General features: G+C 35.5%; 1 protein-coding gene across 1 annotated transcript in view; it reads left to right on the forward strand.

Annotated features, from left to right (window-relative positions):
• Positions 1-5061: 5061 nt before the first annotated feature.
• Positions 5062-9340, forward strand: part of si:ch211-288g17.3 (uncharacterized) — a 14308-nt gene continuing 10029 nt past the window's right edge. Inside the window, exon 1 of the mRNA XM_053489950.1 lies at positions 5062-5166. The gene's annotated coding sequence lies outside the window, so the exon portion shown is untranslated. The remainder of the gene's footprint in view (positions 5167-9340) is intronic.

Genomic DNA, 9340 nt, shown 5'->3' on the forward strand with positions numbered 1-9340 from the left:
AACAATTGTCATTGTCGCAAAGCAGCTTTACAAAATCAAAAGAATTATTTAAGTTTGTATGGAATGTGAATGTGTATGAATCAAAATGGTCAGATAGTCCCTGATGAGTAAGCCAAGGGTGACAGTGGCAAGGAAAAACTCCCTGAGATGGTAATAGGAAGAAACCTTGAGAGGAACCAGACTCAACAGGGAACCCATCCTCATTTGTGTAAAACAGAAAGCGGGAATTGATCTGCATTCATACTATGTGTTAGGTGGCAGGCAGTTTAGCATAACAGTTAAAGTTAATTGGTGTTAATATGGAGTTCAGGTAGTTATTGGAGACTCAGGTAGACTTGTAGGAAATTTCAGTCCTGAACTATCGAGCAACTGCAGCCACGTCAAGTCCTCAGGGAAACAGCTGTTAACATCAGTCGAGGCCAGAACCGTCTTCATAGTAGAGTAAAACCGTCCCCAGACACCAAACACATCCCAAAGAGACACCTCTATTAACATCTATTTAAATGAAGTATTAAACTTGGAAGAACCAGCAGCAATACATCATGAAAACACTGGTCTGAAAGGTCCCAACAATTATTACATACTTTTCAATAATTTAGGGGTCTACTTTTTCACTCAAAGGTCTGAGTTACATTTAACCCAGGTCAGTCCCATCCTATAATAAAGCCTTGTTTTTATCATAATTTCATGTCAGTCTAATTTCAAAACTGTGCCATGTAATCTGGCTAAATTATGTTTTAAAGGTCCCATATTTTGGTGTCACACTTTTACAAAGAATGTGATTGTGTTTTTACCCTTTCAGGTGAAATATTCCTCAGATAATTCAATTCAATTTTATTTATGTAGTGCTTTTAACAACTGTCAAGTGCAAACCTCAAGCGCAGTGCGGTGATGAGACTCGTAGCTGCAGAAAAACATCTGAATGGTTCAAACGTTTTAAAGAAAGCCGTTGGTTGCACTACAATGCTTCCAGTGAACATTCATTGAGTGGAACGCCTGACCCTTGAAAATTGATGGATAACTTGCCGCTACCTTGCACACGAAACGCGTCTGATTATGGGAACTGTACACACAATTATTCACCAACACCACTTGCACGTTACAAGAACTCGCCTGGGAGTTATTGCCACATCACCCGTACAGTCCTGAACTCGCTCCAAGCAGGCAGTCTGATCATGTTTCTGGCGTACTGAGAAAACTTTCTACCTTGACGGCATCTAAGCACTAGTGAAACCATGGGATAAGTATATTAGGGAGATGTTATATAGGGAAATAAAGTTAATTTTTAGTCTCATAACTGTCTCAAATCTGCTGCAAAAGTCCTGGTTTGACCTGAACGCCCCATATAGTAGAATTACTAAAAAAAATATTTTGTATTATTTTATAAAGAAAGACAGATAAAACACACTTGTATTTACCTCCTGCTCCAATAACTCCTCATTATGCCTGCTAAACTCTGTGGACTGAATATGGGCCAAGATGATTCAGTGCTTAATACCTTCCAGCTGTTCCAGACCTACAGAGGGTTGTTTCGGATATAAAGATCATCCCAATTCTTTAGGTTCTTCCAGCGCTTCTGTATACAAGGATCTTAACTGTCAAATTGACAAATGGAACAATGTACAGTAAAGCTATGATGGTGTAAATTATCTGTGTTAATGTTTTCCTTCCGGTACTACCAGTGCAAATCTAAGCTCTACTTTGTTGGTGCACTCTAGGAATTCCTGGAAGAAAGAAGATCAAGGATCATTACTGGCATAAGGCTTGGCCAGAAAATGTTGTAGTTGGTTGCATAGTTCTTTAGGAATAAGTGTAGGCTAAGTATGAATGTCATCATGATGGTTTGTACCATGAATTGATGATGCACCTCACCAGACAGCACTCTTTTTTTCAATAAAGTATTGGATTTGCAAGTAAATTGTAATTTTTTGAATTGTGAAGCTATAAATATTACAAATGCATTGTATATTGTATTTCTATCTGTAGCTCTATAGAAGCAGAATAAAATCCAGTAACATGGAAGTGTCACAAAGTGGAGGTCAACTTCCTTTATGTGCTCACAACACTTTTTTCAGATATTTCATGTGCTCATTGCACTTTTTCTTTCTTTTTTTATCAGATAGATTTTATCATGTCATTAATAAACACTACAATGGCTTAACCCTTTCAAGCATAAAATTTCAAGCATAAAATATTCACATGCATATTCATATTCTTGTCTAATGTACAAATTGTATTATATATGAATTTTAATTGTCTACGTATTATTTATATCAACTTTCTCAAACCTAAACTCTAATGTTGTGTCTTGTAATTACTAAGTCTTAAACCGTGGCTAAAACCGTATGAGGATCTAACAAGAATACAGTATACACACAATGTAGTTGGGAGAAAATGTGGTAAAGAGTGTGATATGAGCTGTGTGAGCATTTTAAGTAAATGGATGTTCCATGAGTTAAAATAAAGGATAAAATGACCAGAGATAGAGTTTGAGTTACTGAGGAAAAAAATTATAATTCAGTATATTGAGGTTGTCATCTGACCTCATTCTGCACTGCCTGTTTTGATGGATGACCCATGGCCAGGGATTTTGCAACATTTCAGCTGTTTTTCTGACATTACGCAGGCAAGAGGTTGAGGTCATTATCAGAAAGATGAAACCATCAAATTGTGCTCTGGGTCTTTTTCCGGCAGTTCTGGTTAAATCCAATCTCTGTGCTATAAGTCCCCTGATTACCAGGATCATAAATCACTCTCTCCAGTCTGGATATGTTCCCGCTTCACTGAAAACTGCTGTCATCAGACCACTTCTTAAAAAATCCACCTTAGATTCAAGTGCTTGCAAACTACAACTATTTCTAACCTCCCATTCCTTTCAAAAGTTCTGGAAAAAAGTTGTTGCTGTACAGCTTTAGTCTCATCTAAAACAAAATGATTTGTTTAAGAAATTCCAGTCTGGTTTCCACCCCTGCCACAGTGTGGAAACAGCTCTGGTTAGAGTCACGAATGACCTGCTGATGTCGGCCGATGCTGGCTCTCCATCACCTGGACTTGACTTCAGCCTTTGATACCGTTAATCACAACATTCTTCTTCACAGATTACATCATACTGTAGGTCTCTCTGACTCTGTTTACAACTGGCTCTCATCTTGTTTAAAGAACAGAGCATGTTGCCCTGGGAGACACTAAATCTGCTACACACAGTGTTACCTGCGGTGTTCCTCAGGGCTAAGTGCTTGGCCCCATGTTGTTTATATTGTATATGCTTCCTCTGGGCTGTGTCATCAGCCGGCACAAAATTTTATTTTATTGCTATGCTGATAATACTAAGCTTTACCTCAGGATAAAACCAACCTCCTCATCTACTCCGCCATCATCCACTTTGACCATCTGTTTGAAGGAAGTAAAGTAATGATCAAAGCTAAATTTCCTGCAGCTGAACAGGTCTAAGACTGAAGCTATTTTAATAGGCACCCCACACCAGGTTAGGACATCTAACATCACTAGCATTACCTTTTCTGATCAGGATATCCTGTTGTCAACATCTGTTATTAACCTCGGGGTTAAAATGGACCCTCACTTGAAGTACAGTATGAGGCTCATATCAAACATCTATATAAGACATCTTTCTTTCACTTCAGAAACATTGATAAATATTACATCCTTAAGTCTCTTTATTGGCTCCCTGTTTCATTCAAATTTTAATACAAGGTTGCCCTTTTTACCCACCAGTGCATCTATGGGAATGCCCCTCCCTATCTCAAATAACTTATTACTTCACATCCATATACACGCAAACTCCGCTCTGTCTCAGTTCATCTTCTGAAACCTGACTATTGACTATTTGGTCAGCGGTACCTAGACAATGGAATTCTCTCCCAGAGTACCTAAGGATGCCACAGACTGTTAATGATTTTAAATCTGGTCTTAAAACATATCTTTTTATCAGAGCTTTTGGATTGAAATAATTTGTAGCACTTTGAGATTTGCTTCAAATATAAAGTGCTTTATAAATAAAATGTATTATTATTATTATTATTATTATTATTACTGGTACATAATTGATAATTAATTTTATTTAGTGGTGGTGTTAGTGTTAGGGCTGATAAGTTTATGTGCCCAAATAGGAATTCCACCTGTCCTGGTTTTACCAGAATTATCCCTTTTACACCATCAGCTATGGAAAATACATTGTAAATTCACTGGCTGGACAAAAAAAAAGAAAAAAGAAAAGAAAAAGTCATACAATCTAAGATTTTATTTAGGCCGACCTTATTTTATTACCACATAACATTGTGAGCCTAGACGTGACCAACTGAAGCAACCTCAAGATCATAACACTGCCTCTAGAGGCTTGTACAGCTCCTAAGCTTCTTTTTTTACCCTGACGCACTCATCACTCTTGACATCATAAACAGTGTGATGACTGAGGGTATCAGAGGTTATCCAATGACGTTTGTAATTGTCATGTTGACAGTACATTTGCCAAATTATGGTGGGGTGGGGGGATTATATTTGGGGTACCACCCCGTGCCCTCCCTTTTAGATCCGCCCCCTGGTGTACCGTGCCCTGGGATAGGTTCCAAGCCCTTGCGACCCTGTGCAGGACAAGCAGTACAGACAATGAATGAACAAATGAATATATTTTGCACAGGATACTATTGTTAGAATGCTTTTCATTTCATCAAGTTGCTTATCATATTGAGTTTATTAATGTACATAAACGCAAATGTATTATTATAAAAAATAATCATATAAATTATTTTAATAATAAAAAACCCTTATAAATGTTTTAAATAAAAATGTATACCAAATGTGTCCAATTATATGAAACAAAATATATATAGTTATTACTGTAAAATTTCTTAAGTTATTATTGATTATTATTACTGAGAGGGTAAGACTATCCATGATGTCTTGTACTGTATCATGAGACAACACTGCACCAGGTGCTACAGATGCTATAGTCAACCCTCCGAAACAGCAGAGGGCGCTATTCAGCAGTAAGTCGAACGGCCACGCAAAACAAAAAGGACACGGAAAGACGTTAGATTTCAAATAATCGCATCCGCCAGCCCCCTGCTCCTGTGTGCTGCTGTTTGCATCGAACATTATTGTTAAGTGCATGCTCAAGAACTCCCTTGATCTGACTTTAAGGGCGAATAAGTAAGTTTTACTATTTTTAAGATACTTCCTGCATGGTTCCGCGGTTGCTAGGAGCCTGATTTCTGCAAGGAAAAGTTGTTTTAGTTCGCTAGCCGCGATGTAGCACAGAGGCTAATCACACAGCTAGCCCCGGGGTGAAAACCTGCAGCTTGTTATTGTTGCGCTCCGGAGTCTTAGCCCGGCTCTGAGCGCTGTCTCTCCCAGATACATAGACGCTCTCCAGCACGGCCCGGTCACCCATGGCCCGGGGTTCTGTAATAATCCGCAAAAACAAACAAATAAACAAAAAAACACAATGGCCAAGTTTGTTGATAAATTGCCCGCGTGTGCACGCGCTGATTTAATCAGCACTGCTAGCTTTATCTTTTAATATATATTTAATTTTTATAATGTCAAATTAATTCGTCTCCCATTTTTTTGGATTTAAATAAATAAATAAATTAAACATTATTAATATTATAACCCAACAGAAGAACTGCAGAATATATATTCAGTTAATAAAATATTTATAATGAAAATTTTTCCCAAATAATACAATACAATTATAATTCGTTTTTGAATGATTATAATCAAATAACTTCAATTAAGGAAATTAAAATTTCATTAAAAAACACCAAATTTGAAGTTTATAATTATATATAAATTGTATTTAGTTTTCTAAAATATTTATCATTTTGAATTGTTTCAAATAATTAAATGCAATTAGATTAATTAATTTAATTAACACTAAATTATGTTTATAGCCCAACGGAAGTGTGGAATTCGTGCATGTGCTAAAATATTAATAATTAAAATTAGTTTCTAATATTTCAATGCAATTATATTTAATTTCTAAGTGAATATAATGAAGTCATTACAATCAATTCAATTTAATGAACACAAAATTTCATCTATCGCCCAACAGAAAACATGCAGAATATGATATATACAATAGTTTTTAGTTTCTAAAATATTTGATTTAAATGTATTTAAATTAATTGAATGCTACTGAACAATTATATTTTGTTTTAAAATGATTAAAATGAATTAAATTTTGATTAACGCAATTAAATAAACACAATTTTAAGTTTAGAGCCCAACCGAACTGCAGGATAAATAAAATAAAAAAAAATTATTTAGTTTCTAAAATGTTTATAATTTTAAATGAATTTAAATAATTCAATAAAATTCATTTGCAATTATAATTTGTTTTTAAATGATTATAACTAAATTTCAATCAATGCAATTTAATTAATACCAAATTTTAAGTCTATAGCCCAACAGAAGTACAGAATATAAACTTATATTTAGTTTCTAAAATATTTATAATGAAAATTTCTTTAAAATAATCTAAAGCACTTGAATTGCTCACTTAAATTTAGATTTTCAGTTAATGCAAATTAATTTGCCCTAAATTTAAATTTTTATGCACCATTAAAACTTGGACACAATAAATGTCTAATCATTTTAATAAATAAATAAACAAATAATTAAAATAAAATAATGATTTTGTTGAAACAGTGACCAATTTCTCCCTAAAATCAATGCATTAGGATAATAATAATAATGATAATAAAAATTGAAAGTCATTACAATAATTAAATTGTTCTGGAGCGTTTTCCTAAAAGGAAGACTTGGTCACGTGCTTAGAGCTGCTTATAATTAGAATCAGAAGGAACTTAATTGCCAAATACGTTTTCACAAGCTTACAGAGACAACACGTGCAAATAAAAATACGATTTACAAGAAATGGAATAAGATGTGGTATTAATCGATACATACATAAAACTGTAAAGTGGGCGTGTCTGTACATTGAAGATATTTGTGGAAACATAAGATAAGTAATGAAAACATCAAGATGGTTTTTGGATTTTTTGTCTGTCTATCTGTTTGTGTACGCATCACAAAAACTACTGAACGCATTTTAATAGGGTTTTTACAGGTGTATTTGGCCGAGCTTGGGGTAACGTGCTTTGTTTCATGTCAGTCGGCCCACGGGAAGAAACGATATGCTATTGTGCATAAAAAAAAAAATCAATACTTTATCTTAAAATTCAACAGATGGCTCTTTGTTTTTTAATTTTCACTTATGAGTCTGCAATTGTAAAATTAAAATGTAAAATGTACTGGTTAGTTAAAGTACGTCTGTCAATTTGTGGTAACTATACAAATCTAAAAATTCACGGGCACAAATATTATTATAGTATGTAATCTACGTATAATTTTGTGTTGTGTTTATATGTTGATGGCAACGACTAGTTACTTCCTGATGCATTATCTTGATACCCAGGTGCCGATTCGATTAAAATTGCGATTCTTTAAGTATCATGATATTATGAATATCCTAATTTCATGATATTATATTTACCCCTGATTTTGTTACAATTTTAAACATAAATTTATGATTAAGTAAATGTAGCTTATTTCTTAAAACATTTGTTTTCACACTTAAAAACCAAGCGCAGCATTTAAACAATACAAACGAACATCAAATACAAGAGTTTAACATCTAAATGAGCACCACATATCTCGGTCGCCAGCCGTAATTATTATTTGTAAACAAACTTAGCAAATAATCATAAACCACTCCTACCAAACGGGATGACAATGTGTAAAAGAGTGTACCACCTGTAGGATTATAAAGAAACTGCGATTAAAAACCTCAAACGCCTCCAAATTCTCTAAACTCAAGTCAATAGTGAGCGGATAGAGCGGCTGCAAGAAGCATGTGGGCGCACGCGGCTTTTAACGCACGTGATTTAGAGTAATTGGCGCTCGCGGGGGTGTGAAACTGTGTAATGAGTGGGTTTGAGACTAATTCGCTTACAGATTTTGGAGAAAACTGCAGTCTGGAGGCTTTTAATGTGTGTGATTTATTTATTTTTTTTATACTGTAACGCTGTAAAAAAACATTTCTGTTGCGCCACTCGGAGGCTTCTGTACTCAGTTAAGAATCGGTTATATCTGAGGCTGATCGGGCAATCATCGTTTAAAAACATTTTTTTTTAAATTTATTTTGAAGATTTTGAAGTCAGTGTAGCGCATGACATGACACACAAGAAGATTCATAACTGAATAAATTTTTCCCTCCATCTTTAAAATATATACTCTCTCTCACACACACACACACACACAGAGCACCTAGGGCTGGGCGATATGGCTGAAAACTGTATCACGATATCAGTGTTTCATATCGGTCGATATCGATAATTATTGATATTTTTATGACCCATTTAAAATAAGGACCAGAAAAAAAAAATATTACATTTAAACATTTTTATTTTAAACTTAACCTTTCTCTGATCATAGTCCCCTCAGTTATTAAGACAGAAATGTCAATAACTCAAATAATTAAAATGTAATCATAAGTCTAAAGTCACAATGAACACTTAACAATTATCTCTTAACATTTACGGTGCAAAATGAAAGAAAATGTAAAAAGTGCTTAATAAAGTGTAAGAGGAATCCCGCAGACCAGCATGAGACAACGACATGGCGCAACCAAACGTGATACTGTTACATGATTGACGTTAGTGTATCACTCCCTACGTTGCTAGGTTACCAGAGAGCACGTGCCTTTGTTAATGCAACTGTCACCGGCAACCGGAAACGGACCAGAAGACTAGCAGTTAGCCCTTGTAGCGTGGACGGTAAATCCAAATGCGGAAATAGCGCGAACAGGCAGGATAACCACGCGAGTCCTTGTAAGAACTTTCTCACGCCGAGAGCAAGAGTTTACACAATTATACCCGCTGTTGAGAGAGGTTGATTTTACGCCAGCGGTTTACGGGAGTGTAGTCCAGTGCAGGCAATGCTTTGTGGGTAATGCAGTCCAATGTGCGTGAACGCAGAAATGTGAGATGAGCTGGAGTATAGAGCCTGAACCTGTTTTCTTTTAGTAGTTTTTTGTTTGATTTAAGTACGGATTCCAACCGGAAGTTTGTAATATCACCTGACAACGCAGTAAATAAAAGAATGGACATGCATCGACTCGTTTGTCTTTCCCATCAGCGCCATCTTGTCTCCTTTTATACTTCCTAAATCGCGACCGTACTACTTCAGGGTCCTAGTGCCGGTCGCGGAGCGAGTGCGCATGACAGCAACCAAACTAGCTTCGAGACCTCTGTTTTCTTCCGACAAAGAATAAAAATTCTCGAACGTTGATATCGATATCGTGTCTATCGCGATACATATC

The sequence above is a fragment of the Clarias gariepinus genome, chromosome 28 (genome assembly GCF_024256425.1).
Source record: "Clarias gariepinus isolate MV-2021 ecotype Netherlands chromosome 28, CGAR_prim_01v2, whole genome shotgun sequence".
Taxonomy (NCBI): Eukaryota; Metazoa; Chordata; class Actinopteri; order Siluriformes; family Clariidae; genus Clarias; species Clarias gariepinus.